This window comes from Alosa pseudoharengus, unplaced genomic scaffold (genome assembly GCF_046254945.1).
Source record: "Alosa pseudoharengus isolate Yale_2024_CS ecotype anadromous, Long Island Sound unplaced genomic scaffold, YU_APseudo_1.1 YU_APseudo_1.1_scf_3, whole genome shotgun sequence".
In the NCBI taxonomy this organism is placed as follows: Eukaryota; Metazoa; Chordata; class Actinopteri; order Clupeiformes; family Clupeidae; genus Alosa; species Alosa pseudoharengus.
This window is the reverse complement of record NW_027468718.1, coordinates 7,885,699-7,911,968: the sequence shown is the minus strand read 5'-3', so window position 1 is coordinate 7,911,968 and position 26,270 is coordinate 7,885,699. Positions and strand designations below refer to the sequence as shown.

The 26,270-nt window shown below is 56.5% G+C and overlaps 31 non-coding genes and 1 pseudogene across 31 annotated transcripts; all 32 read right to left on the bottom strand.

Moving 5' to 3' along the window:
* Positions 1-5,229: 5,229 nt before the first annotated feature.
* On the bottom strand, positions 5,230-5,343 carry LOC143101093 (U5 spliceosomal RNA). The gene has a single exon (XR_012982084.1). It is a non-coding gene; the product is annotated as a U5 spliceosomal RNA (small nuclear RNA).
* A 355-nt stretch (positions 5,344-5,698) lies between these two features.
* LOC143100987 (U2 spliceosomal RNA) lies at positions 5,699-5,889 on the bottom strand. The gene has a single exon (XR_012981990.1). It is a non-coding gene; the product is annotated as a U2 spliceosomal RNA (small nuclear RNA).
* A 128-nt stretch (positions 5,890-6,017) lies between these two features.
* LOC143101091 (U5 spliceosomal RNA) lies at positions 6,018-6,131 on the bottom strand. The gene has a single exon (XR_012982083.1). It is a non-coding gene; the product is annotated as a U5 spliceosomal RNA (small nuclear RNA).
* Positions 6,132-6,486: 355 nt separating this feature from the next.
* On the bottom strand, positions 6,487-6,700 carry LOC143101014 (U2 spliceosomal RNA; annotated as a pseudogene).
* A 1,626-nt stretch (positions 6,701-8,326) lies between these two features.
* LOC143100986 (U2 spliceosomal RNA) lies at positions 8,327-8,517 on the bottom strand. Its single transcript, XR_012981989.1, has one exon. It is a non-coding gene; the product is annotated as a U2 spliceosomal RNA (small nuclear RNA).
* Positions 8,518-8,645: 128 nt separating this feature from the next.
* Positions 8,646-8,759, bottom strand: LOC143101090 (U5 spliceosomal RNA). The gene has a single exon (XR_012982082.1). It is a non-coding gene; the product is annotated as a U5 spliceosomal RNA (small nuclear RNA).
* A 354-nt stretch (positions 8,760-9,113) lies between these two features.
* On the bottom strand, positions 9,114-9,304 carry LOC143100985 (U2 spliceosomal RNA). The gene has a single exon (XR_012981988.1). It is a non-coding gene; the product is annotated as a U2 spliceosomal RNA (small nuclear RNA).
* Positions 9,305-9,432: 128 nt separating this feature from the next.
* Positions 9,433-9,546, bottom strand: LOC143101088 (U5 spliceosomal RNA). The gene has a single exon (XR_012982080.1). It is a non-coding gene; the product is annotated as a U5 spliceosomal RNA (small nuclear RNA).
* A 354-nt stretch (positions 9,547-9,900) lies between these two features.
* On the bottom strand, positions 9,901-10,091 carry LOC143100984 (U2 spliceosomal RNA). Its single transcript, XR_012981987.1, has one exon. It is a non-coding gene; the product is annotated as a U2 spliceosomal RNA (small nuclear RNA).
* A 128-nt stretch (positions 10,092-10,219) lies between these two features.
* LOC143101087 (U5 spliceosomal RNA) lies at positions 10,220-10,333 on the bottom strand. The gene has a single exon (XR_012982079.1). It is a non-coding gene; the product is annotated as a U5 spliceosomal RNA (small nuclear RNA).
* Positions 10,334-10,688: 355 nt separating this feature from the next.
* Positions 10,689-10,879, bottom strand: LOC143100983 (U2 spliceosomal RNA). The gene has a single exon (XR_012981986.1). It is a non-coding gene; the product is annotated as a U2 spliceosomal RNA (small nuclear RNA).
* A 128-nt stretch (positions 10,880-11,007) lies between these two features.
* On the bottom strand, positions 11,008-11,121 carry LOC143101085 (U5 spliceosomal RNA). The gene has a single exon (XR_012982078.1). It is a non-coding gene; the product is annotated as a U5 spliceosomal RNA (small nuclear RNA).
* Positions 11,122-11,476: 355 nt separating this feature from the next.
* LOC143100982 (U2 spliceosomal RNA) lies at positions 11,477-11,667 on the bottom strand. The gene has a single exon (XR_012981985.1). It is a non-coding gene; the product is annotated as a U2 spliceosomal RNA (small nuclear RNA).
* A 128-nt stretch (positions 11,668-11,795) lies between these two features.
* LOC143101084 (U5 spliceosomal RNA) lies at positions 11,796-11,909 on the bottom strand. Its single transcript, XR_012982077.1, has one exon. It is a non-coding gene; the product is annotated as a U5 spliceosomal RNA (small nuclear RNA).
* A 355-nt stretch (positions 11,910-12,264) lies between these two features.
* LOC143101012 (U2 spliceosomal RNA) lies at positions 12,265-12,463 on the bottom strand. Its single transcript, XR_012982012.1, has one exon. It is a non-coding gene; the product is annotated as a U2 spliceosomal RNA (small nuclear RNA).
* Positions 12,464-14,519: 2,056 nt separating this feature from the next.
* LOC143101083 (U5 spliceosomal RNA) lies at positions 14,520-14,633 on the bottom strand. Its single transcript, XR_012982076.1, has one exon. It is a non-coding gene; the product is annotated as a U5 spliceosomal RNA (small nuclear RNA).
* Positions 14,634-14,988: 355 nt separating this feature from the next.
* Positions 14,989-15,179, bottom strand: LOC143100980 (U2 spliceosomal RNA). The gene has a single exon (XR_012981984.1). It is a non-coding gene; the product is annotated as a U2 spliceosomal RNA (small nuclear RNA).
* A 128-nt stretch (positions 15,180-15,307) lies between these two features.
* Positions 15,308-15,421, bottom strand: LOC143101082 (U5 spliceosomal RNA). Its single transcript, XR_012982075.1, has one exon. It is a non-coding gene; the product is annotated as a U5 spliceosomal RNA (small nuclear RNA).
* A 355-nt stretch (positions 15,422-15,776) lies between these two features.
* LOC143100979 (U2 spliceosomal RNA) lies at positions 15,777-15,967 on the bottom strand. The gene has a single exon (XR_012981983.1). It is a non-coding gene; the product is annotated as a U2 spliceosomal RNA (small nuclear RNA).
* A 128-nt stretch (positions 15,968-16,095) lies between these two features.
* On the bottom strand, positions 16,096-16,209 carry LOC143101081 (U5 spliceosomal RNA). Its single transcript, XR_012982074.1, has one exon. It is a non-coding gene; the product is annotated as a U5 spliceosomal RNA (small nuclear RNA).
* Positions 16,210-16,564: 355 nt separating this feature from the next.
* LOC143100978 (U2 spliceosomal RNA) lies at positions 16,565-16,755 on the bottom strand. Its single transcript, XR_012981982.1, has one exon. It is a non-coding gene; the product is annotated as a U2 spliceosomal RNA (small nuclear RNA).
* Positions 16,756-16,883: 128 nt separating this feature from the next.
* LOC143101080 (U5 spliceosomal RNA) lies at positions 16,884-16,997 on the bottom strand. The gene has a single exon (XR_012982073.1). It is a non-coding gene; the product is annotated as a U5 spliceosomal RNA (small nuclear RNA).
* A 355-nt stretch (positions 16,998-17,352) lies between these two features.
* On the bottom strand, positions 17,353-17,543 carry LOC143100977 (U2 spliceosomal RNA). Its single transcript, XR_012981981.1, has one exon. It is a non-coding gene; the product is annotated as a U2 spliceosomal RNA (small nuclear RNA).
* Positions 17,544-17,671: 128 nt separating this feature from the next.
* LOC143101079 (U5 spliceosomal RNA) lies at positions 17,672-17,785 on the bottom strand. The gene has a single exon (XR_012982072.1). It is a non-coding gene; the product is annotated as a U5 spliceosomal RNA (small nuclear RNA).
* A 356-nt stretch (positions 17,786-18,141) lies between these two features.
* LOC143100976 (U2 spliceosomal RNA) lies at positions 18,142-18,332 on the bottom strand. Its single transcript, XR_012981980.1, has one exon. It is a non-coding gene; the product is annotated as a U2 spliceosomal RNA (small nuclear RNA).
* Positions 18,333-18,460: 128 nt separating this feature from the next.
* LOC143101078 (U5 spliceosomal RNA) lies at positions 18,461-18,574 on the bottom strand. The gene has a single exon (XR_012982071.1). It is a non-coding gene; the product is annotated as a U5 spliceosomal RNA (small nuclear RNA).
* A 356-nt stretch (positions 18,575-18,930) lies between these two features.
* LOC143101011 (U2 spliceosomal RNA) lies at positions 18,931-19,124 on the bottom strand. The gene has a single exon (XR_012982011.1). It is a non-coding gene; the product is annotated as a U2 spliceosomal RNA (small nuclear RNA).
* A 5,313-nt stretch (positions 19,125-24,437) lies between these two features.
* On the bottom strand, positions 24,438-24,549 carry LOC143101117 (U5 spliceosomal RNA). The gene has a single exon (XR_012982107.1). It is a non-coding gene; the product is annotated as a U5 spliceosomal RNA (small nuclear RNA).
* A 355-nt stretch (positions 24,550-24,904) lies between these two features.
* On the bottom strand, positions 24,905-25,095 carry LOC143100975 (U2 spliceosomal RNA). The gene has a single exon (XR_012981979.1). It is a non-coding gene; the product is annotated as a U2 spliceosomal RNA (small nuclear RNA).
* A 128-nt stretch (positions 25,096-25,223) lies between these two features.
* Positions 25,224-25,337, bottom strand: LOC143101076 (U5 spliceosomal RNA). Its single transcript, XR_012982069.1, has one exon. It is a non-coding gene; the product is annotated as a U5 spliceosomal RNA (small nuclear RNA).
* A 356-nt stretch (positions 25,338-25,693) lies between these two features.
* On the bottom strand, positions 25,694-25,884 carry LOC143100974 (U2 spliceosomal RNA). Its single transcript, XR_012981978.1, has one exon. It is a non-coding gene; the product is annotated as a U2 spliceosomal RNA (small nuclear RNA).
* A 128-nt stretch (positions 25,885-26,012) lies between these two features.
* On the bottom strand, positions 26,013-26,126 carry LOC143101074 (U5 spliceosomal RNA). The gene has a single exon (XR_012982068.1). It is a non-coding gene; the product is annotated as a U5 spliceosomal RNA (small nuclear RNA).
* Between the last annotated feature and the right edge of the window lie 144 nt (positions 26,127-26,270).

Here is a 26,270-nt window from a genome sequence, read left to right as displayed (position 1 = left end):
TCTGTCCTACACCACCACCAACATAGCAAACACCCACATAACCCCCAATCCCAAAACCCTTCCCAAGCCCCGCCTCCCAACCACCCTCATCCAACTCCCACCCTTGTCAACCCCCCCCAAACCCTTGCTGCCTCCTCCTCCCCCACCCTCCTGAACCACCACCTCACCTCCCGCCTAATACCCACCAACGCCATACAAAAAACCCTCTCAGGATCCACCCTAGGCAGCTGCTTTCGCAGACTAGCCTCCCTCCACTCCCAAATTGCCAACTTGACCGCCGTAACCAAAGTCCAGACAGCCAGTCTTTTTGCCCTCCCCAAACCACCCAAACCCACACCCAACATAACAAAATCCCGCGTCAAAACCACCCCAGCCCAAGAACCCCACCACCCCTCCACCCTCTCCCACACCCCCGCTGCCCCTCGGCAATGCCAGAAGGCGTGCGGCCCCGTCTCCTCCTCGCCGCACCCCAATGGGCACCACGGGGTCCCCCCTGCTCCCAGCCGATGCCACCTTTCCCTCACGGGAAGGCGCCCCATAGCCCCCAACCAATTCAAATCCCGCCCCCTCCCCGTCAACTCAGAGGGCTGCAGGAGGCCCCAGTCCACAACCTGGACCATCCCTGCTCGCCTCTCCTCTGTACCGTACATCCTAGCCATAACTCCACTGTACAACTCTCTGTGCTTGAGAACCACCCCGTCCTCCAAGCACCACCGGTTGTCCCTCACAAAGTCGGCCGCCCTGGCATAATGCCAGGGCCGATCCACAGACCATGGCACGCCCCTCTCCATCGGCGCCAGGCTACGCAGAGGAAAGCGGAACCAGAATTTTGCAAAGACCGTCGCCTTGTGGCTCACCGACCCCAACGCCAAAGCGCACTGGAAGGCCATGAAAAGTGACATGGCCCGCTGAGGGACACACGGCACCCCCCTGCCACCCAGATCCACACTCTTAAACATATCCCTCCTCGCCACCAGCTCCCTCTGCCCCGCCCACACAAACCTAAATATTGCCCTCTCAAGTCTCCGCCCCGTATAGAACGGCAGCGGAAGCACATATGCTAGATAGTTCAGGGTTGGCAGCACATCTGTCTTGACCGCCAAGACCCTCCCTGACAAGGAGAGCCCCCTTGAACCCCACCCCACCATCTTCCCCACAACCTTGTCCAGTTTCCTCTCCCAGTTCCAGCTAGCGTAATCTACCTTACCAAACCACACCCCTAAAATCTTCACTCCGTCCTCCGCCACCCTATAGTCCCCCGCCACCCGTGCTTTATCCACCCACCTCCCAATGAATAACACAGAGGACTTAGCCCGATTAACCCTGGATCCTGAAGCCTGACCAAAATTATCTAAAATCCCCTCCACCGCCCTAAAACTACCTTCAGACGGCAGGAAGAGGGTCATATCGTCCGCATAAGCGGACACCTTTAAAACCCCCCCCCCACCGCCTGGGAGATGAAGCCCCCTCACACTACCCGCCGCTCGAATCGCCGCCAACAACGGCTCCAGCACCATCACATACAGCAGGGGGGAAAGAGGGCAACCTTGCCGTACTCCCCCCCTCTGTCCCACTGCCCTCGACTGTAGCCCCCTGACCATTACATGGCTCACCACATTCGTGTATGCTAAGCCAATCCAGGCCCGAAAGCCTGGACCAAACCCCATCCTCTCCAGCACCCGGAATAAAAACGCATGGCTGACCCGGTCGAAGGCCTTCTCCTGGTCAAGGCTCAGGACCGCCAGCGGGCACCCCCTCTGCTCCGCCCAGCTGAGCACGTCCCTCACCAAGGCCAGGGTCAAGGCCCCCGACCGCCCCCTCACGCCACATGTCTGGTCCTCATGCACCACCGCCCCCATCACTCCCCTCAGCCTGATAGCCAGTGCCTTTGCCATCATTTTATACTCAACTGCCAAGAGAGTGATGGGCCGCCAGTTGCCCATGCAGGTCCCATCACCCCCCTTAAAAAGGAGGGAGATCAGACCCGTCCTCAAGGACAACGGCAGGCTCCCCCTAGCAAAACTCTCTAGCAACACCTGCCTCAAATCCTCCCCCACCTCGGGCCAAAATGTGATATAAAATTCGGCCGTAAGCCCATCCAGTCCTGGCGACTTCTCCCTCTTCATGGACCCCAAAGCAGCCCTCAGCTCCTCCAGGGCCAGAGGGGCCTCCAAAGGCTCCCGCAACTCCGGAGTCAGACGCTCCCCCAGTCCCCCAAGAAAAAAATCAATTAAACCCTGATCCCCCACCCTCTCCCCAAATAACTCATCGTACCACGAAGCCGCGATACCTAACATGGCCTCCGTGGACTCCTCCAACCCATCAGCACCTTGGAGCCCCACCATGTCCACCCTCCTCTGCCTCGACTTCAAACGCTGGAAGAAGTATCTCGACGGCTTCTCCCCGCCCTCCCGGGCCTCCAGACCCGCCTGTCTCTGCAGGCCCGCGGCCTGTGCCACATAAAAGGCCTTAAGCCCCGCCTTCAGCTCCTCTAGCCGACCATGCGCCAGCGCAGGGGCCACCTCCCCCCTCAAAACCTGCCCCCACAAATCCTGCAGCTCACCCGCCAACCCAGCCACCTCCGCCCTCCGACTCCTATTCAGCTCCTTCACCCACTCCCTACAAAATTTCCCCGTCCTCCCCTTTACACTTTCCCACCAACTACCCCAGTCTGGATACAGAGGCCGCAAGAGCCTCCACCCACCATAAAACCACCTAAAGCGGTCACAAAACTCCCGATCCTCCAGAAGGGAGTTCTGGAGCCGCCATCTAGGCCTCCCCCATCTCGCTCCTCCCAACTCAACCCGGACCCTCACCATGCAATGGTCCGAGCCCCACATAGGACCCGAGAACCACCCCGACAAAGACACCCCCCCTGAAATAAAAAGATAGTCGATCCGGGACCGAGCCCCTCTAGAGTTAGTCCAGGTATATCCCGGCCCACCCCCCCCCACCTGAACAAAGGCATCCCTCAACCCAAAATCCCCACAGAGCTTCCCCAGCTCACCTGACCCCGCCCCCCTCGCATCCACCGACACGTTCAGGTCCCCTCCGAAAATGACCACCCTAGTGGTCATCAAGAGAGGAGCCAAATCTTCAAAAAACCCCAACCTCCTACCCCGGACACTAGGTGCATAAACATTCACCCACCTCACCCGCACTCCCCTCCATAACCCATCAACCGACAGTACCCTCCCCGGCACTACACACACGCTGGACTCCACAGTCACAGAGTGCCTGAACAAAATTCCCACCCCATCCTCCCTCACAGATCCCACTCCCCATGCAGAATCCCCCTCCCTCCAATCCCCAGCAAACCTTGAAATATCCCCCCCATCCCTCAAATGACATTCCTGCAAAAAGAAAACCTCTGCAGGAACGGACTTAAAAAAGGAAAACACAGCCCTCCTCTTCAGGGCATCCCCCAAACCCCGCACATTAACAGTTGCCACTGTCAACCCCCCCATAACAAAACCCAGAAAAAGGAAAGCAAAACTCCCCAAACACACAGTAGATAACAATAACGAACACAACCCCACACAACCAAAGTCCGGTCTATTACATAGAAGTTCATTTTCAAATTAAAACTCACGATTCACCATCCCGTCCATCACCCGGCTGACCTCGGTCCTGTCCGACAGTAGTCTCAGCGGCAGCAGCTTCCGGCAGGCGGGACATGGGCCGAACCGCCACCGTAGACTGCCGCACCACATTCGGACTCTGGCTTTCCAACGCTGACGGGCCGCTATCACTGGACACAGTCACCAGCCCCTCCGCCGAGTCCTCGTCGTCCGACTCCGCCACCGAGGACCCGTCCCCAGACGAGCTGAAAAGGGCCGGTGACGAGACGGCCCCCTCCACCTCCAGAGTCGTCCGGTCCAACAACGGCCCTCCACTCCCCTCCGCCACCTTCCCGAGCACCTGGAGCTTCACCAGGCCTCCCCGATCACTCCCCGACTCAGCAGGCCGCTTTCCCCCCCTCTGCGGCACCTCAGGCTCCGGCAGCATCTCCTCCACCTCAGTCATCGGGAGGGAACTCCACGCCTTGTCGCCCTCCACTCCGCCCTCCGGGCCACCAGACGGCGATGTCTCCAAAAGCTGCACCTCTCCATCCCGATCCGCCACCAGGGGGAGCCCCCCCTCATCCTCACGACCATGCGGCCTCCTTTGTTCTCGGGAGAGCGCAATGGCCGCCTCGGCTAGCGACGAGTCGCTAGCTCCTGGCCCTTCCATCTCTCCAGCCTCTCCTTGCTCGCGCCGTTCGACCACCTCCCGCTCCTCCTCACCAGCCTGCCGACCAACTGTCTCCGCATAAGTGCGTCGCCGCCACGAACAGTCCCGAAACAGGTGGGAAGCCGAGCCACAGAGCGAACAGAGCTTGGGCTCCCGACACTCCGCCGCCTGATGTCCATTTTTGCCACAAAACCGGCAGCGCAAACCCGGACACTGTTGTTTAGCATGCCCCCGCGCTCCACACCGTCTGCAGTACTCAGGCTGCCCTGGGTAAGTCAAAAACCCCCTATCCGGGCCCAAAGAAAAAGAACCCGGAGGGTGCATTAACTCACCCAGGCTCCCAGGCACCACCCGCAGCTTCACTAGGTAGCGCCGCTTGCCATTCCACATTCCAAACGTCTGCAAGCGGGTCCCTCCAACAACTTCGGAACAGTAGCGCCGCAGGAAAACTTCCACGTCTTGATCCGCCACCCAGGGATTGTACATGTGCACAATTAGCGGCAAGCGGTCCTGTGCGAAGAGTGGCCGCACCTGGAGCCCCTTAATCCGCTCGTCCTCAGCCTTCTCCGCCCACGCCGTGATGAACTGATGGCAAGTCGGCAACGCACAAAAAGATATGTCCACGGATCCGGAACTGGAAAAATCTTGAAAACAATAAACCAAGTCTGGATGTAGTCCCAACGCTCCCTCCAATAACTCCACCGCCACGTACCGTCCAGAAAAACGACCCCTCACCTCCACCGAAGCATCCTCCGCCAACTCCACTCGAACCGTATTCCGAAGTCGCGCCCATCGGGCCGACGAGTCTCGATCAGTCTCTCCTCTCATTGATCCTTACTTGATCTTAGCCAAAAGGCCGAGAAGCGATACCCCACAACTGTACGGGGTCCGGCGCCCCCTCTGGCGAGGGCCCCGCCACTCGGAGGGTTACTTGGGGGCGGGACCAGCAAAAGCGGACCCCCACACGACGACGCTTGACTTTGGACAGAAAGGTGCAGCTCCGCCGAAGCAGAGCTTCCAAAAATACCGTAAACTCGGGGCTGTTCCCCTCCACGGAAATCTTTAGTAAAAGGCGAAAGATTTGTGCGAGATGAAGAGAAACCCGAGCGATTGCTGCCACAGGGCACGCTGGACGGAGGTCAAGAACGGCGGTAGTCGTGGACGCGAGGGTGACTCCAAGGTGCTGCCCCAGCCAAGGCGTGGCTTGCCTTGCCACTCAGTCTCTCCACCTCCCACACACATGCTCCAGTCACAACACAGTGTCATCCAGCTATTTTAAAAAAAAAAAAAAAAAAAAAAAAAGAGAAAAAGGGCGGGAAAACCCAAAAGGGCCCGAAAAGGGAGGTGGCACGGTTGGCCAAAAGACCTGGCAAGGACTCACGTGTCTGCTGTCTGTCAAGGAGGGTTCCAAAGTCCCAGAGGTTGGTTCCGCTCGCTGGCTGGGTTCTTTTCTTCCACAATCAAAGGGATGTGCACCGTTCCTGGAGTCACTGCAATACCGGGTCGATGCGTGGAGCGGACGGAGCAAGCCCCTCTTCCGTCTCCCTGTTCCAAAAATCAGATTAATATATAGTCCTCGGGTAGAGGACGTATCAGATATTAAACTGATAAGAACAGATACTACACTTGATCTTAGCCAAAAGGCCGAGAAGCGATACCCCACAACTGTACGGGGTCCGGCGCCCCCTCTGGCGAGGGCCCCGCCACTCGGAGGGTTACTTGGGGGCGGGACCAGCAAAAGCGGACCCCCACACGACGACGCTTGACTTTGGACAGAAAGGTGCAGCTCCGCCGAAGCAGAGCTTCCAAAAATACCGTAAACTCGGGGCTGTTCCCCTCCACGGAAATCTTTAGTAAAAGGCGAAAGATTTGTGCGAGATGAAGAGAAACCCGAGCGATTGCTGCCACAGGGCACGCTGGACGGAGGTCAAGAACGGCGGTAGTCGTGGACGCGAGGGTGACTCCAAGGTGCTGCCCCAGCCAAGGCGTGGCTTGCCTTGCCACTCAGTCTCTCCACCTCCCACACACATGCTCCAGTCACAACACAGTGTCATCCAGCTATTTTAAAAAAAAAAAAAAAAAAAAAAAAAGAGAAAAAGGGCGGGAAAACCCAAAAGGGCCCGAAAAGGGAGGTGGCACGGTTGGCCAAAAGACCTGGCAAGGACTCACGTGTCTGCTGTCTGTCAAGGAGGGTTCCAAAGTCCCAGAGGTTGGTTCCGCTCGCTGGCTGGGTTCTTTTCTTCCACAATCAAAGGGATGTGCACCGTTCCTGGAGTCACTGCAATACCGGGTCGATGCGTGGAGCGGACGGAGCAAGCCCCTCTTCCGTCTCCCTGTTCCAAAAATCAGATTAATATATAGTCCTCGGGTAGAGGACGTATCAGATATTAAACTGATAAGAACAGATTTTTTTTTTTTTTTTTTTTTTATTGAACATAACCAGAGCGGAGCAGCCTTGAAAATACAACACACAAAAGATACTCACAGGATACATACAACACACAAAAGATCCAGAAAAAAGTTTAAGATTAAGCTAAGACTAGAAGGCTGCAAAACATATCAAACAACGCAGAACACTAAGTAGCTCGGGCACACAGGCCCAGCCAATAATGGGCAGAAGCAGATCAGATAACCCCACAGGAAAACCATACAAGTAAACAAACAGACAACCAAATCAAATCCCAAACCCAGCACAGAAAACCCAGACAACCATCCTTTCAGACATCATACATACTAGGGCTGTACCGTGTCCCAAAGACTTTATTTTGCCCGTTCACAAATTAACCCAAAAACACAACCCCATCACCAAACACAAAACAAGCCAAATCAAACCAAGGAATCATCCTCGCCTGAAGCAACCATGCCAGTCGTAGCCTTCAAATTGTCCTCGTCCCACCCTGGCAGCGGACCCGGGGAGGCCCCGCCTCCAGACACCATCACAGAACTGGACCCGGCAACGTCGTCCTTCATGTCATCGCTGTCATCCGACAGGGGGGCGGTGAGACGGTACAACGACTGCACCTGGCACGACCGGAGACGCCGCAACGGCCCCCCCTCCTGGCTGCCATCCTCCAAGGCCCGCTTCACAGCAGCTGACACCACTCCCAAAGTCCGCTTTAAACTGTCCCCATCCCCCCCAGCAAGCTGGGCAGAGGGGGGGGGTCGGACAACCGGACCCCCACCCTCCAGAGGGCGCTCCCCAGCCACCTCAGCCATGCGGGCCATCTCCACTTCCTGTGACTCGGTGTGCTCCGCCCAGTCACCAACCGTCTTCCCCTCCACCTCAGAAGCGACTCCGCCCACCGACTGCACGGCAGCCATGTGCTCCACAGTCCCTTTGTCTCCCAAACGGCCATCTTGGCGGCCATCTTGGCGGCCATGCGGCGCATCCGTCGAAGAGCCACCAGACCCCACAGAACCACCCAATCCAGCCAAAACCGCCACCGGCACCACGCTGGGAGCCGGGGCAGCAACCTGCAACACAGTATCCCCAGCAGTCTCACCCCCAGGCTTAGCAACAGACCCACCCGCCACCACCCCAGCATAACTTCTCCTCTTAGGACACGACACAAACAAATGCCCACCTTCCCCACACAAATTGCAAGTCCTAACCGCAATACACACATTAGCTAAATGCCCCACAGACCCACACCGATAACATGGTTTAGCAGTGCACTCACCCCGCAAATGTCCACGCTGTCCACAAGTCCAACAAATGTCAGGCAGTTCAGGAACAAACAACCTGCCACGGTCGCTCCCAAGCGCAAACACGTGAGGAGGGACCCTCCAAGAGCCATCCGACTCCAGGCGGAAGAGAACACGGTACCTCCTCTTCCCCGTCCAAAATCCAAACTCGTCCACGATCTTCACTCCCTCAGAAACCCAGTCACAGTACCTCTCCAAAAACGACCTGACGTCCCTCTCCAGCACATGCGGGTTGTAGACATGAACCACCACCGTGAACTCCGGGGCACCCACCGCATAGGAGCACCTCCCCAAGATGTTGTCAGGATCCCGCACCCGTTTACGCCACTTCCTCATCGCCGCCACCAGGAGAGACACCTCCCGGAACGTCACCTCTTCCACAATCAAAGGGATGTGCACCGTTCCTGGAGTCACTGCAATACCGGGTCGATGCGTGGAGCGGACGGAGCAAGCCCCTCTTCCGTCTCCCTGTTCCAAAAATCAGATTAATATATAGTCCTCGGGTAGAGGACGTATCAGATATTAAACTGATAAGAACAGATACTACACTTGATCTTAGCCAAAAGGCCGAGAAGCGATACCCCACAACTGTACGGGGTCCGGCGCCCCCTCTGGCGAGGGCCCCGCCACTCGGAGGGTTACTTGGGGGCGGGACCAGCAAAAGCGGACCCCCACACGACGACGCTTGACTTTGGACAGAAAGGTGCAGCTCCGCCGAAGCAGAGCTTCCAAAAATACCGTAAACTCGGGGCTGTTCCCCTCCACGGAAATCTTTAGTAAAAGGCGAAAGATTTGTGCGAGATGAAGAGAAACCCGAGCGATTGCTGCCACAGGGCACGCTGGACGGAGGTCAAGAACGGCGGTAGTCGTGGACGCGAGGGTGACTCCAAGGTGCTGCCCCAGCCAAGGCGTGGCTTGCCTTGCCACTCAGTCTCTCCACCTCCCACACACATGCTCCAGTCACAACACAGTGTCATCCAGCTATTTTAAAAAAAAAAAAAAAAAAAAAAAAGAGAAAAAGGGCGGGAAAACCCAAAAGGGCCCGAAAAGGGAGGTGGCACGGTTGGCCAAAAGACCTGGCAAGGACTCACGTGTCTGCTGTCTGTCAAGGAGGGTTCCAAAGTCCCAGAGGTTGGTTCCGCTCGCTGGCTGGGTTCTTTTCTTCCACAATCAAAGGGATGTGCACCGTTCCTGGAGTCACTGCAATACCGGGTCGATGCGTGGAGCGGACGGAGCAAGCCCCTCTTCCGTCTCCCTGTTCCAAAAATCAGATTAATATATAGTCCTCGGGTAGAGGACGTATCAGATATTAAACTGATAAGAACAGATACTACACTTGATCTTAGCCAAAAGGCCGAGAAGCGATACCCCACAACTGTACGGGGTCCGGCGCCCCCTCTGGCGAGGGCCCCGCCACTCGGAGGGTTACTTGGGGGCGGGACCAGCAAAAGCGGACCCCCACACGACGACGCTTGACTTTGGACAGAAAGGTGCAGCTCCGCCGAAGCAGAGCTTCCAAAAATACCGTAAACTCGGGGCTGTTCCCCTCCACGGAAATCTTTAGTAAAAGGCGAAAGATTTGTGCGAGATGAAGAGAAACCCGAGCGATTGCTGCCACAGGGCACGCTGGACGGAGGTCAAGAACGGCGGTAGTCGTGGACGCGAGGGTGACTCCAAGGTGCTGCCCCAGCCAAGGCGTGGCTTGCCTTGCCACTCAGTCTCTCCACCTCCCACACACATGCTCCAGTCACAACACAGTGTCATCCAGCTATTTTAAAAAAAAAAAAAAAAAAAAAAAAGAGAAAAAGGGCGGGAAAACCCAAAAGGGCCCGAAAAGGGAGGTGGCACGGTTGGCCAAAAGACCTGGCAAGGACTCACGTGTCTGCTGTCTGTCAAGGAGGGTTCCAAAGTCCCAGAGGTTGGTTCCGCTCGCTGGCTGGGTTCTTTTCTTCCACAATCAAAGGGATGTGCACCGTTCCTGGAGTCACTGCAATACCGGGTCGATGCGTGGAGCGGACGGAGCAAGCCCCTCTTCCGTCTCCCTGTTCCAAAAATCAGATTAATATATAGTCCTCGGGTAGAGGACGTATCAGATATTAAACTGATAAGAACAGATACTACACTTGATCTTAGCCAAAAGGCCGAGAAGCGATACCCCACAACTGTACGGGGTCCGGCGCCCCCTCTGGCGAGGGCCCCGCCACTCGGAGGGTTACTTGGGGGCGGGACCAGCAAAAGCGGACCCCCACACGACGACGCTTGACTTTGGACAGAAAGGTGCAGCTCCGCCGAAGCAGAGCTTCCAAAAATACCGTAAACTCGGGGCTGTTCCCCTCCACGGAAATCTTTAGTAAAAGGCGAAAGATTTGTGCGAGATGAAGAGAAACCCGAGCGATTGCTGCCACAGGGCACGCTGGACGGAGGTCAAGAACGGCGGTAGTCGTGGACGCGAGGGTGACTCCAAGGTGCTGCCCCAGCCAAGGCGTGGCTTGCCTTGCCACTCAGTCTCTCCACCTCCCACACACATGCTCCAGTCACAACACAGTGTCATCCAGCTATTTTAAAAAAAAAAAAAAAAAAAAAAAAAGAGAAAAAGGGCGGGAAAACCCAAAAGGGCCCGAAAAGGGAGGTGGCACGGTTGGCCAAAAGACCTGGCAAGGACTCACGTGTCTGCTGTCTGTCAAGGAGGGTTCCAAAGTCCCAGAGGTTGGTTCCGCTCGCTGGCTGGGTTCTTTTCTTCCACAATCAAAGGGATGTGCACCGTTCCTGGAGTCACTGCAATACCGGGTCGATGCGTGGAGCGGACGGAGCAAGCCCCTCTTCCGTCTCCCTGTTCCAAAAATCAGATTAATATATAGTCCTCGGGTAGAGGACGTATCAGATATTAAACTGATAAGAACAGATACTACACTTGATCTTAGCCAAAAGGCCGAGAAGCGATACCCCACAACTGTACGGGGTCCGGCGCCCCCTCTGGCGAGGGCCCCGCCACTCGGAGGGTTACTTGGGGGCGGGACCAGCAAAAGCGGACCCCCACACGACGACGCTTGACTTTGGACAGAAAGGTGCAGCTCCGCCGAAGCAGAGCTTCCAAAAATACCGTAAACTCGGGGCTGTTCCCCTCCACGGAAATCTTTAGTAAAAGGCGAAAGATTTGTGCGAGATGAAGAGAAACCCGAGCGATTGCTGCCACAGGGCACGCTGGACGGAGGTCAAGAACGGCGGTAGTCGTGGACGCGAGGGTGACTCCAAGGTGCTGCCCCAGCCAAGGCGTGGCTTGCCTTGCCACTCAGTCTCTCCACCTCCCACACACATGCTCCAGTCACAACACAGTGTCATCCAGCTATTTTAAAAAAAAAAAAAAAAAAAAAAAAAGAGAAAAAGGGCGGGAAAACCCAAAAGGGCCCGAAAAGGGAGGTGGCACGGTTGGCCAAAAGACCTGGCAAGGACTCACGTGTCTGCTGTCTGTCAAGGAGGGTTCCAAAGTCCCAGAGGTTGGTTCCGCTCGCTGGCTGGGTTCTTTTCTTCCACAATCAAAGGGATGTGCACCGTTCCTGGAGTCACTGCAATACCGGGTCGATGCGTGGAGCGGACGGAGCAAGCCCCTCTTCCGTCTCCCTGTTCCAAAAATCAGATTAATATATAGTCCTCGGGTAGAGGACGTATCAGATATTAAACTGATAAGAACAGATACTACACTTGATCTTAGCCAAAAGGCCGAGAAGCGATACCCCACAACTGTACGGGGTCCGGCGCCCCCTCTGGCGAGGGCCCCGCCACTCGGAGGGTTACTTGGGGGCGGGACCAGCAAAAGCGGACCCCCACACGACGACGCTTGACTTTGGACAGAAAGGTGCAGCTCCGCCGAAGCAGAGCTTCCAAAAATACCGTAAACTCGGGGCTGTTCCCCTCCACGGAAATCTTTAGTAAAAGGCGAAAGATTTGTGCGAGATGAAGAGAAACCCGAGCGATTGCTGCCACAGGGCACGCTGGACGGAGGTCAAGAACGGCGGTAGTCGTGGACGCGAGGGTGACTCCAAGGTGCTGCCCCAGCCAAGGCGTGGCTTGCCTTGCCACTCAGTCTCTCCACCTCCCACACACATGCTCCAGTCACAACACAGTGTCATCCAGCTATTTTAAAAAAAAAAAAAAAAAAAAAAAAAGAGAAAAAGGGCGGGAAAACCCAAAAGGGCCCGAAAAGGGAGGTGGCACGGTTGGCCAAAAGACCTGGCAAGGACTCACGTGTCTGCTGTCTGTCAAGGAGGGTTCCAAAGTCCCAGAGGTTGGTTCCGCTCGCTGGCTGGGTTCTTTTCTTCCACAATCAAAGGGATGTGCACCGTTCCTGGAGTCACTGCAATACCGGGTCGATGCGTGGAGCGGACGGAGCAAGCCCCTCTTCCGTCTCCCTGTTCCAAAAATCAGATTAATATATAGTCCTCGGGTAGAGGACGTATCAGATATTAAACTGATAAGAACAGATTTTTTTTTATATTCGTTTATTGCATGACCCAGATTAAACAACCATACAAATACGTCCCCCGTGGACGACCAAAAAATTACCAGAAAAGAAAACCATAACAGTACGTCCCCCGTGGACGACCAAAAAGTTACCAAAAAAGAAAAACACATACAGGCGTCCCCCTGGACGCCCAAATCAGCTCAAAAAACATCGCACAAATAAACACATTCACAAAACCATAACACAAAATACATACAGTCATCAAAAGACAGACAATCATGCGTACTAGGGCTATAACACATCACTCGACTTTAATCAGCCCATTCACAAAACTATCAACAGGAACAAACCCATCACCAAACACACATCACAGCAAAGAGTCCACATTTCCAGGCTCCACCATACCAGTAGGAGCCCTCAAACCGTCTACATCGCGCCCCAGAAACAAATCTGGGGAAGCCCCGCCTCCAGCCACCACGACGCAACTGGCCCCGGCGCCAACGGCCTCCATATCCTCACAGTCGACCCTGCCAACACACATCAGTCCCATTCATCCGACTCCGCCATGTCAGTCAACCGATTCACATCGTCCTCAGTCCAACTGAGCATTTCCCGGGCAGCCGCCCGGTTATACCGTTCCACTGCAGAGCCTGTAAAGCGGCGGCGCGCTGGAACCACCACTCGACTGCCTTTCTCCAAAGATCGTTTGCCCGCAGCTGGCACAGCCCGTGCGACCACCACCTCCTTGACGAGAGGGCAATCAGACCGTGCCACAGGTGCAACCACTCCCGCCGACTCATCCACTGCAACACCAGAACATGTCCCCTCAGCCACAGCCCTGGGGCCATCAGCCGGAGGCCCAGGAGAAACCACAGGAACACCAGAACACATGTCCTCGGCCACAGCCACGGGGGCATCAGCCGTAGGCCTAGAAGAAAGCACACTGACAACATCAACAGCCTGGGGAGCTGCCAACCGAGACGAAAACTCCAGGGTGGAATCAGAGGGCCTCTCAGCAGCAGCCCCATGCGCACTCACCACCTGCTCGCCGCTAGCCACCATCTCCGCTACCACATGGCACACCACCTGCTCATCGTTAGCCGCCATCTTAGCGACCACATGGCCACCTACAGTCACAGGATCAGCAGGCCTCGACGGAGCCTTCCCGGGGGATACAGGGGACTCCTCTCCAGCAGCCGACCGCACGTCCACCGGTCCTCGACCCTCAGACTCTTCACGACCCACAGCAGCACTCTCCCGACCTGGGCAGACTCTAAACAGGTGCTCCGAAGACCCACAAAGACTGCAGGTCTTTGGAGCCAAACATTTCGCCGCCATGTGCTCCGTAGAGCCGCAATGGCGGCACCTGGTTACTTTACAGTCCTCTCTAACATGCCCACATTCCCCACACTTCCAGCAACCCCCAGGCCTCCCAGGGACAAACAAGTAACCCCTGTCTGGCCCCAGAGCGAAGGACTGGGGAGGCGAAGCCCCAACCTTAAAACGCACTTTAAACCTCCTCCTTCCCGTCCAAAAACCCCTTGAATCAGTCACTTTAGCACCCTCTCTCACATCATGGCAATACCTCCTCAAAAAAGTAATAATATCCTCTTCTGACACAAACGGATTAAACATATGCACAAACACATGAGTCTCAGACGAAAAAAATACAAAATCCTTCAAGAAATCCACATGCTTCTTCTCAGAAATCCTCTTCTTAGCCAGTTCAAAAAACATTTCAGTCCGAAAAGTAACGTCAAACGTACCTTGAGGCCGATACTCCTGCAGGCAAAGAACTTCCTGCACTCCCAAATCCAAAAACTCCAGCAAAACCTTGTCCGAAAAGTACTCCCTCTTCATGTCCGTCCTTCTGCTCACCGGAACCACAAAGCGAACCGTGTTCCTCAATCTCAATGGACCCAGGGTCCCCATCGCCTTCCCGTCGCGTGCGCGAGCTGCAACACTTGATCTTAGCCAAAAGGCCGAGAAGCGATACCCCACAACTGTACGGGGTCCGGCGCCCCCTCTGGCGAGGGCCCCGCCACTCGGAGGGTTACTTGGGGGCGGGACCAGCAAAAGCGGACCCCCACACGACGACGCTTGACTTTGGACAGAAAGGTGCAGCTCCGCCGAAGCAGAGCTTCCAAAAATACCGTAAACTCGGGGCTGTTCCCCTCCACGGAAATCTTTAGTAAAAGGCGAAAGATTTGTGCGAGATGAAGAGAAACCCGAGCGATTGCTGCCACAGGGCACGCTGGACGGAGGTCAAGAACGGCGGTAGTCGTGGACGCGAGGGTGACTCCAAGGTGCTGCCCCAGCCAAGGCGTGGCTTGCCTTGCCACTCAGTCTCTCCACCTCCCACACACATGCTCCAGTCACAACACAGTGTCATCCAGCTATTTTAAAAAAAAAAAAAAAAAAAAAAAAAGAGAAAAAGGGCGGGAAAACCCAAAAGGGCCCGAAAAGGGAGGTGGCACGGTTGGCCAAAAGACCTGGCAAGGACTCACGTGTCTGCTGTCTGTCAAGGAGGGTTCCAAAGTCCCAGAGGTTGGTTCCGCTCGCTGGCTGGGTTCTTTTCTTCCACAATCAAAGGGATGTGCACCGTTCCTGGAGTCACTGCAATACCGGGTCGATGCGTGGAGCGGACGGAGCAAGCCCCTCTTCCGTCTCCCTGTTCCAAAAATCAGATTAATATATAGTCCTCGGGTAGAGGACGTATCAGATATTAAACTGATAAGAACAGATACTACACTTGATCTTAGCCAAAAGGCCGAGAAGCGATACCCCACAACTGTACGGGGTCCGGCGCCCCCTCTGGCGAGGGCCCCGCCACTCGGAGGGTTACTTGGGGGCGGGACCAGCAAAAGCGGACCCCCACACGACGACGCTTGACTTTGGACAGAAAGGTGCAGCTCCGCCGAAGCAGAGCTTCCAAAAATACCGTAAACTCGGGGCTGTTCCCCTCCACGGAAATCTTTAGTAAAAGGCGAAAGATTTGTGCGAGATGAAGAGAAACCCGAGCGATTGCTGCCACAGGGCACGCTGGACGGAGGTCAAGAACGGCGGTAGTCGTGGACGCGAGGGTGACTCCAAGGTGCTGCCCCAGCCAAGGCGTGGCTTGCCTTGCCACTCAGTCTCTCCACCTCCCACACACATGCTCCAGTCACAACACAGTGTCATCCAGCTATTTTAAAAAAAAAAAAAAAAAAAAAAAAAGAGAAAAAGGGCGGGAAAACCCAAAAGGGCCCGAAAAGGGAGGTGGCACGGTTGGCCAAAAGACCTGGCAAGGACTCACGTGTCTGCTGTCTGTCAAGGAGGGTTCCAAAGTCCCAGAGGTTGGTTCCGCTCGCTGGCTGGGTTCTTTTCTTCCACAATCAAAGGGATGTGCACCGTTCCTGGAGTCACTGCAATACCGGGTCGATGCGTGGAGCGGACGGAGCAAGCCCCTCTTCCGTCTCCCTGTTCCAAAAATCAGATTAATATATAGTCCTCGGGTAGAGGACGTATCAGATATTAAACTGATAAGAACAGATACTACACTTGATCTTAGCCAAAAGGCCGAGAAGCGATACCCCACAACTGTACGGGGTCCGGCGCCCCCTCTGGCGAGGGCCCCGCCACTCGGAGGGTTACTTGGGGGCGGGACCAGCAAAAGCGGACCCCCACACGACGACGCTTGACTTTGGACAGAAAGGTGCAGCTCCGCCGAAGCAGAGCTTCCAAAAATACCGTAAACTCGGGGCTGTTCCCCTCCACGGAAATCTTTAGTAAAAGGCGAAAGATTTGTGCGAGATGAAGAGAAACCCGAGCGATTGCTGCCACAGGGCACGCTGGACGGAGGTCAAGAACGGCGGTAGTCGTGGACGCGAGGGTGACTCCAAGGTGCTGCCCCAGCCAAGGCGTGGCTTGCCTTGCCACTCAGTCTCTCCACCTCCCACACACATGCTCCAGTCACAACACAGTGTCATCCAGCTATTTTAAAAAAAAAAAAAAAAAAAAAAAAAGAGAAAAAGGGCGGGAAAACCCAAAAGGGCCCGAAAAGGGAGGTGGCACGGTTGGCCAAAAGACCTGGCAAGGACTCACGTGTCTGCTGTCTGTCAAGGAGGGTTCCAAAGTCCCAGAGGTTGGTTCCGCTCGCTGGCTGGGTTCTTTTCTTCCACAATCAAAGGGATGTGCACCGTTCCTGGAGTCACTGCAATACCGGGTCGATGCGTGGAGCGGACGGAGCAAGCCCCTCTTCCGTCTCCCTGTTCCAAAAATCAGATTAATATATAGTCCTCGGGTAGAGGACGTATCAGATATTAAACTGATAAGAACAGATACTACACTTGATCTTAGCCAAAAGGCCGAGAAGCGATACCCCACAACTGTACGGGGTCCGGCGCCCCCTCTGGCGAGGGCCCCGCCACTCGGAGGGTTACTTGGGGGCGGGACCAGCAAAAGCGGACCCCCACACGACGACGCTTGACTTTGGACAGAAAGGTGCAGCTCCGCCGAAGCAGAGCTTCCAAAAATACCGTAAACTCGGGGCTGTTCCCCTCCACGGAAATCTTTAGTAAAAGGCGAAAGATTTGTGCGAGATGAAGAGAAACCCGAGCGATTGCTGCCACAGGGCACGCTGGACGGAGGTCAAGAACGGCGGTAGTCGTGGACGCGAGGGTGACTCCAAGGTGCTGCCCCAGCCAAGGCGTGGCTTGCCTTGCCACTCAGTCTCTCCACCTCCCACACACATGCTCCAGTCACAACACAGTGTCATCCAGCTATTTTAAAAAAAAAAAAAAAAAAAAAAAAAAAAAAAAAGGGCGGGAAAACCCAAAAGGGCCCAAAAAGGGAGGTGGCCCGGTTGGCCAAAAAACCTGGCAAGGACTCACGTGTCTGCTGTCTGTCAAGGAGGGTTCCAAAGTCCCAGAGGTTGGTTCCGCTCGCTGGCTGGGTTCTTTTCTTCCACAATCAAAGGGATGTGCACCGTTCCTGGAGTCACTGCAATACCGGGTCGATGCGTGGAGCGGACGGAGCAAGCCCCTCTTCCGTCTCCCTGTTCCAAAAATCAGATTAATATATAGTCCTCGGGTAGAGGACGTATCAGATATTAAACTGATAAGAACAGATACTACACTTGATCTTAGCCAAAAGGCCGAGAAGCGATACCCCACAACTGTACGGGGTCCGGCGCCCCCTCTGGCGAGGGCCCCGCCACTCGGAGGGTTACTTGGGGGCGGGACCAGCAAAAGCGGACCCCCACACGACGACGCTTGACTTTGGACAGAAAGGTGCAGCTCCGCCGAAGCAGAGCTTCCAAAAATACCGTAAACTCGGGGCTGTTCCCCTCCACGGAAATCTTTAGTAAAAGGCGAAAGATTTGTGCGAGATGAAGAGAAACCCGAGCGATTGCTGCCACAGGGCACGCTGGACGGAGGTCAAGAACGGCGGTAGTCGTGGACGCGAGGGTGACTCCAAGGTGCTGCCCCAGCCAAGGCGTGGCTTGCCTTGCCACTCAGTCTCTCCACCTCCCACACACATGCTCCAGTCACAACACAGTGTCATCCAGCTAGTTTTAAAAAAAAAAAAAAAAAAAAAAAAAGAGAAAAAGGGCGGGAAAACCCAAAAGGGCCCGAAAAGGGAGGTGGCACGGTTGGCCAAAAGACCTGGCAAGGACTCACGTGTCTGCTGTCTGTCAAGGAGGGTTCCAAAGTCCCAGAGGTTGGTTCCGCTCGCTGGCTGGGTTCTTTTCTTCCACAATCAAAGGGATGTGCACCGTTCCTGGAGTCACTGCAATACCGGGTCGATGCGTGGAGCGGACGGAGCAAGCCCCTCTTCCGTCTCCCTGTTCCAAAAATCAGATTAATATATAGTCCTCGGGTAGAGGACGTATCAGATATTAAACTGATAAGAACAGATACTACACTTGATCTTAGCCAAAAGGCCGAGAAGCGATACCCCACAACTGTACGGGGTCCGGCGCCCCCTCTGGCGAGGGCCCCGCCACTCGGAGGGTTACTTGGGGGCGGGACCAGCAAAAGCGGACCCCCACACGACGACGCTTGACTTTGGACAGAAAGGTGCAGCTCCGCCGAAGCAGAGCTTCCAAAAATACCGTAAACTCGGGGCTGTTCCCCTCCACGGAAATCTTTAGTAAAAGGCGAAAGATTTGTGCGAGATGAAGAGAAACCCGAGCGATTGCTGCCACAGGGCACGCTGGACGGAGGTCAAGAACGGCGGTAGTCGTGGACGCGAGGGTGACTCCAAGGTGCTGCCCCAGCCAAGGCGTGGCTTGCCTTGCCACTCAGTCTCTCCACCTCCCACACACATGCTCCAGTCACAACACAGTGTCATCCAGCTAGTTTTAAAAAAAAAAAAAAAAAAAAAAAAAGAGAAAAAGGGCGGGAAAACCCAAAAGGGCCCGAAAAGGGAGGTGGCACGGTTGGCCAAAAGACCTGGCAAGGACTCACGTGTCTGCTGTCTGTCAAGGAGGGTTCCAAAGTCCCAGAGGTTGGTTCCGCTCGCTGGCTGGGTTCTTTTCTTCCACAATCAAAGGGATGTGCACCGTTCCTGGAGTCACTGCAATACCGGGTCGATGCGTGGAGCGGACGGAGCAAGCCCCTCTTCCGTCTCCCTGTTCCAAAAATCAGATTAATATATAGTCCTCGGGTAGAGGACGTATCAGATATTAAACTGATAAGAACAGATTTTTTTTTTTTATATTCGTTTATTACACCAAAACATCAAATCATACACAAACCACAAAACAACACAAAACCACCACCAAACCCCACCCCTTTATTTACACATCATCATAACCAACGCCCAAAAGATACATACCCCGCTAGCCCACCCCCACCCTTGGCAACCCCCCCCAAACCTCCCTGGCCTCCTCAACCCCATGCACTTGAATATATTCCTGGACATGTCTCCCCACCTTCCCCAAAAACCACCCAAACACCACATGTGGCGCCAAAGCCGGCGTCTTTTTCCTGACACATCCCCTCCTCCAATCCCACAAGGCCAACTTCACAAAGGAAATTAAAACCCACAAAGCCACCCTCTTCCCCTCCCTCAGGCCCCCCAAACCCCGCCCCCAGAGCACCATCTCTGCTGTGAGAGACAGCCCCGCCCACCCACACCACCACTGTTCCACCAAACCCCAAGTCCCCCTAGCTCCCGGACAAGACCAAAAGGTGTGATCCAGCGTTTCCTCCCTCCCACACCCCACTGCACACAGAGACGTGCGGCTGATGCCGTGCCGGTACAGGCGCTCACGCACAGGCAACCGACCCAGCGCCGCCAACCAGTTAAGGTCCCTCCCTTCCCCCTTCAAGACAGAGGGCTGGATGGCACCCCAATTCACCCCCCTCGCCGCCACTGCCCTCTCTGCTTCCTCCCCCCACCTCCTCTCCATCAAGCCCGCATAGAGGGCCCGGTGATCCACCACCCTACGGCCCTCCAGCGCCCACCTATTCCTCCTCAGCAGCTCCACCACCCTCCGGTAGTAATCCGGACACACCCACGTCCAAGGCTCTGACGAGGACAGGGGCCTAAGGCTCCTTAATGAAAAGCCCAGCCAGTACCTTGCCCACAGCCCCGCCTTGTGGTCGAAATCCCCCAGTGCCAAGCGGCACTGAAAGGCGGCAAACAGCGACATCGCCTTATCAGGGATGCACGCCACTCCCCTCCCCCCACTCCTCACCCGCCGATACATCACCTCCCGACTCACCCACTCTGTCTTACCCCCCCAAAGGAAAGTAAAAACCTCCCTCTCCAGCCTCCTACCCCAGAGGAAAGGCATCGGGAACACCACCGCCAGGTGGTTGATGAGCGGCAAAACATCCGCCTGCACCGCCGCCACACGGCCAGACAGGGACAGATACCGCGTCCTCCACCTGTTCAGGCGCCCCCGCACCTTCTCAAATACCCTCTCCCAATTCCATGCCGCATCGTCCCCCTTCCCAAACCACACCCCTAAAACCTTAAGCCCCTCCGTCGCCACAGTGAACCCCCCTGGCACATCCCCCCTCCCTGCCCAACTACCCCAGAACAAGATGGAGGACTTGTCCCGGTTCACTCGGGCCCCCGTCGCCCGACTAAAAAGCTCCAGCACCTCCCCCGCCCGCCGTAGGCCAGCCTCCGTCGTCAGCAGGAGGGTGGCGTCGTCAGCGTACAACGCCACCTTGGCCGCAACCCCCCCACCTCCAGGCACGTGCACCCCCCTCAAAACCTGGTCCCGCCGGACAAAGGCCGCCAGTGGCTCCAGGTAAAGCACATAAAGGAGCGGCGAGAGGGGACACCCCTGCCTCACCCCCCCGGCCTGCAAAAAGAAACGGGATAGCACCCCATTCACCCCCACCCTACTCCCCGCGCCCCTGTAGAGCAGCCTCAGCCACCCGCAGAAACCTGGGCCAAACCCCATCCTTTCCAGGACCAGGAGAAGGAAATGATGGCTCACCCTATCAAAAGCCTTCTCCTGGTCCACACCCAAAACTGCCAAAGGCAGGCCCCTGTCCCCACTCCAGGCCATGACGTCCCGCAACAGCGAGAGGTTAAGCCCGCAGGACCTCCCCCGGACCCCACAAGTCTGGTCCTCCCCGACCACCGAGGCCATCACCTCCCCCATCCTCACGGCCATGGCTTTCGCCAAGATTTTGTAATCGGCCGTGAGGAGGGTAATCGGCCTCCAATTTCGGAGTAAGGCCGTGTCCCCCTTCTTGTGAAGGAGGGTCACCAACCCAACCAACATGGAGGGAGGGAGGGACCCCCCCACTAAGACCTCCCCCCACACCTCCACCAGACCGGGCCCCAAGATTCCCCAGAAGGACCGAAAAAATTCGGCCGTCAGGCCATCTCCCCCTGGGGACTTGCGTGCCTTCATCGACAGCAAAGCCGCCTCCAGCTCTGCCACAGAGAAAGGCTCCTCCAGGGCAGCCCGCTGCTCCTCCCCCACCCTGCCCTCCACGCTGTCCAGGAAAGCCCCAGCCAGCACCTCCTCCCCCCTCCTCTCCACAAAAAGCGCCTCAAAATGCTGGGCCGCCACCTCGGCCATCTCGGCTGGAGCGGTCACCAGCCCATCGCTGCCCTCCAACCCCCTCAACTCCACCCGCTGCTGCCTCACCCTCGCCGACTGCAAGAAAAAACGGGAAGGCTTTTCGTCCTCCCACGCAGCCACCCTCCCCTGTAACTCCAACCTCCTCGCCTGCCCCTCAAAAAAGAAACCCATTTCCCCCTTTAAAACTTCTACCCTCTCCTCCACCTCTGGGCACCCCCTCCTGGGCCATAGAGCCTCCAGCTCCCGGGAGACCTCCGCTATCCACCTCTTCCTCTCTGCGTTCTCCTCTGCCACCCATGCCTGGCAGAAAGCCGCCACCCCCCCCTTCATAGCCTCCCACCAGCTCACCCAGGACCCGTACAAGGCCCTCCTCGCCCTCCACCCCCTCAACATTGCTCCACACTGCTCCCGGAACTCCTCCCCCTCCAAAAGTCGGTTGGGGAATCGCCACCTCGGCCTTACCCGCCTCCCCTCCCCCAGGTCAGCCTCCACCCCGATGGCGCAGTGATCGGAACACCAGGCCGGGATAACCCGGAACCCCGCCAACGCCACACCACGAGGGAACAGGAGATAATCCAGGCGGGACTCCACCCCCCTTGAGTTCCTCCACGTAGCCCCGCCTCCACTCACCCCGGCAACCTTGAAGGCGTCCCGTAACCCATGATCATTACATAACTGCCTCAGCTCCACACTTCCCCCAGACCCCCTATCCAAACAGACATTAAAATCCCCCCCCACCACCACCATCCGATTACACAAGAGCAGCGGAGCCAAACCCTCAAAGAAACCCACCCGCTCCCCCCTCACACTTGGGGCATAAACACACACCAAACGCAGGTCCACCCCCCCCACCCTTACGTCTACACACAGCACCCTACCTGGCACCGTACACACCACCACCTCCACCACAAAACCCCATGAACCAAAAAGAAGACCCACCCCATCAGCGTGCGCCCCCCCCACCCCCCACACAGAAGGACCCCTTCCCCATTCCTCCTTAAATTTTTTCCCATCCCCCTCATCCCTCAAATGACATTCCTGTAAAAAAAACACATCATACCCCAAAGAAGACAGAAACCCAAAAACAGCACCCCGCTTTCTGCCCTCCCTCAGACCCCTGACATTCAAAGAAAGAAACTTCATTAAACAGTCCAGCAATAAAACCCACATCCCCCCCCAACCCGCCCGCCAAACCAACCACCCAACACACATAACACACACAGCATGAGCAATCAGGGCTGGTCCACCTTCCCCTTCTGGTCCCTGCCCCTCGGTCCACTGCCATGTCCAGCACTCCCAGCGGAAACCCTCTCCGGCTCCAAGATCGGCCCCCGCAGCGGCAGAGGCTCATCCCCGGTCGGAGAGAAGCTGCTTGCCGGGGGGGCCACTGGCCTGCCCCCCCGAACCAACCGGTTCAGGGGCCCCGGCGACTCCGGCGGCTCCCCCGACCCCTGCGCCAGAACTGCACCCCCTCTCACCTCCGCACCATACACCTGAGACTGGGCTTCCTCAGGCGCCGCCGGCACAGAGAGAGAGACAGGCCCCGCCAACTCCACCTGCTGCGACTCCGGCGTCTCCTGGACCACGTCCTCGTCCAGCCGCCTCCCGTCCAGACCCGGGGAGAGGTCCACCTCCCCCCTCACCTCGGCATCGCGCTGCTCCCCCGACAACCGCCCATCATCAGCACCCGACACCGCCTGCACCTTCGGCGCAGTCGTCTCCCATCCGTCTGCCTCCGACACCTCCGGCAACCGCCGCTTGACCGCCTTGGGCTCCCCCACCTCCATGTCGCGCTGCTCCATATCCTCGGCCCAAGATGGGGACCCCGGCAGAGGGCTCAGGCCCTCCACCTCGAAGCCCACATTCGAAAAAAAAACAGGGCTGTAAGGCGCACCCTCCCCCGGGTCCACCAGAGGGAGCTCTGGAGGCCCCCCCGTGCCATGCGGCAGGTTCCTTTGTCCAGCCGAGCTAGTCAGGCTAGCTAGGCTAGGCGTGCCACCCAAGCCCACGCCGACCCCTCTCCCCAGCTCCTGCTCCGCCACGCCGGCCTCCCCCACTAACAAACTGAGGGGAGGGGTGACCAGGTCCTGCGACGGAATCGCCGCCACCACCTCGGCCTCCGGTGAAAGGATTCCGCCGACTACAGCCGCCTCCACCGCTCCAGCACCCTCCACCACAGCCTGCTCCGCCGGCCTCTCGACCCCCTCCTCCTCAGGCCCGTCACGCCGGTCCCCATCCCCCACCACCTCCGCAAACGTCCTCCTCCGGGTCGGACACTCCCGGAAGAGGTGCACCCCACTCCCACACAGGCTGCACGTCTTCGGAGCGGTACAGTCCCTTGCAAAGTGCCCCTGAGTCCCACACCGCCTGCAGTTCTGTCCCAAACAGTCTGTTTTTGTGTGCCCCCTCTGCCCACACCGCCTGCAATACACAGGCTGCCCCGGGTAGCTCAAGAAGCCCCTATCCGGGCCCAGGCTAAAAACCCCCGGGGGGTGTAGAAAGGACCCAGGGTCCTCCGGATCTTCTTTGAACTTCACCTGAAACTGCCGCTTCCCATTCCAAACCCCTCTGGAGTTCAAACATTTCGCACCCCCCTTCACAGCCCCACAGTACCTCGACAAAAACCCAGTCACCACCTCCAGCGGCACCCAGGGATTGTACAAGTGGATGTACAAAGGGGTAAAAGCATGACCAAACAATGGAATAAGTGAAACGCCCCTCACCTGGTCTTCCGTGCGCCTCCGATTAAACTCCCCGAAAAAAAAGGTGCAATCCGCCAGCGTGTTGAAACTTAAATCCATAAATCCAACTGAAGAAAAGTCCTGTAGGCAAAGCAAACGATCCAAAGAAATCCCCATAAAATCCACCAGCAAAGCATCCATGACATACTCCGGAGTCACTCTTCCCTTTACTTCCGCCGAGTCCTCCATCACCAACCGTACCGTATACTTCAGCCGCGCCTGACTGGCCGGCCCACTCCTCCTTGACGTCGCCATCAAAACGCAATCGCTCGAACGATAGATCACACGTGATCTAAACTCGGGGCAGTTCCCCTCCACGGAAATCTTTAGTAAAAGGCGAAAGATTTGTGCGAGATGAAGAGAAACCCGAGCGATTGCTGCCACAGGGCACGCTGGACGGAGGTCAAGAACGGCGGTAGTCGTGGACGCGAGGGTGACTCCAAGGTGCTGCCCCAGCCAAGGCGTGGCTTGCCTTGCCACTCAGTCTCTCCACCTCCCACACACATGCTCCAGTCACAACACAGTGTCATCCAGCTAGTTTTAAAAAAAAAAAAAAAAAAAAAAAAGAGAAAAAGGGCGGGAAAACCCAAAAGGGCCCGAAAAGGGAGGTGGCACGGTTGGCCAAAAGACCTGGCAAGGACTCACGTGTCTGCTGTCTGTCAAGGAGGGTTCCAAAGTCCCAGAGGTTGGTTCCGCTCGCTGGCTGGGTTCTTTTCTTCCACAATCAAAGGGATGTGCACCGTTCCTGGAGTCACTGCAATACCGGGTCGATGCGTGGAGCGGACGGAGCAAGCCCCTCTTCCGTCTCCCTGTTCCAAAAATCAGATTAATATATAGTCCTCGGGTAGAGGACGTATCAGATATTAAACTGATAAGAACAGATACTACACTTGATCTTAGCCAAAAGGCCGAGAAGCGATACCCCACAACTGTACGGGGTCCGGCGCCCCCTCTGGCGAGGGCCCCGCCACTCGGAGGGTTACTTGGGGGCGGGACCAGCAAAAGCGGACCCCCACACGACGACGCTTGACTTTGGACAGAAAGGTGCAGCTCCGCCGAAGCAGAGCTTCCAAAAATACCGTAAACTCGGGGCTGTTCCCCTCCACGGAAATCTTTAGTAAAAGGCGAAAGATTTGTGCGAGATGAAGAGAAACCCGAGCGATTGCTGCCACAGGGCACGCTGGACGGAGGTCAAGAACGGCGGTAGTCGTGGACGCGAGGGTGACTCCAAGGTGCTGCCCCAGCCAAGGCGTGGCTTGCCTTGCCACTCAGTCTCTCCACCTCCCACACACATGCTCCAGTCACAACACAGTGTCATCCAGCTAGTTTTAAAAAAAAAAAAAAAAAAAAAAAAAGAGAAAAAGGGCGGGAAAACCCAAAAGGGCCCGAAAAGGGAGGTGGCACGGTTGGCCAAAAGACCTGGCAAGGACTCACGTGTCTGCTGTCTGTCAAGGAGGGTTCCAAAGTCCCAGAGGTTGGTTCCGCTCGCTGGCTGGGTTCTTTTCTTCCACAATCAAAGGGATGTGCACCGTTCCTGGAGTCACTGCAATACCGGGTCGATGCGTGGAGCGGACGGAGCAAGCCCCTCTTCCGTCTCCCTGTTCCAAAAATCAGATTAATATATAGTCCTCGGGTAGAGGACGTATCAGATATTAAACTGATAAGAACAGATACTACACTTGATCTTAGCCAAAAGGCCGAGAAGCGATACCCCACAACTGTACGGGGTCCGGCGCCCCCTCTGGCGAGGGCCCCGCCACTCGGAGGGTTACTTGGGGGCGGGACCAGCAAAAGCGGACCCCCACACGACGACGCTTGACTTTGGACAGAAAGGTGCAGCTCCGCCGAAGCAGAGCTTCCAAAAATACCGTAAACTCGGGGCTGTTCCCCTCCACGGAAATCTTTAGTAAAAGGCGAAAGATTTGTGCGAGATGAAGAGAAACCCGAGCGATTGCTGCCACAGGGCACGCTGGACGGAGGTCAAGAACGGCGGTAGTCGTGGACGCGAGGGTGACTCCAAGGTGCTGCCCCAGCCAAGGCGTGGCTTGCCTTGCCACTCAGTCTCTCCACCTCCCACACACATGCTCCAGTCACA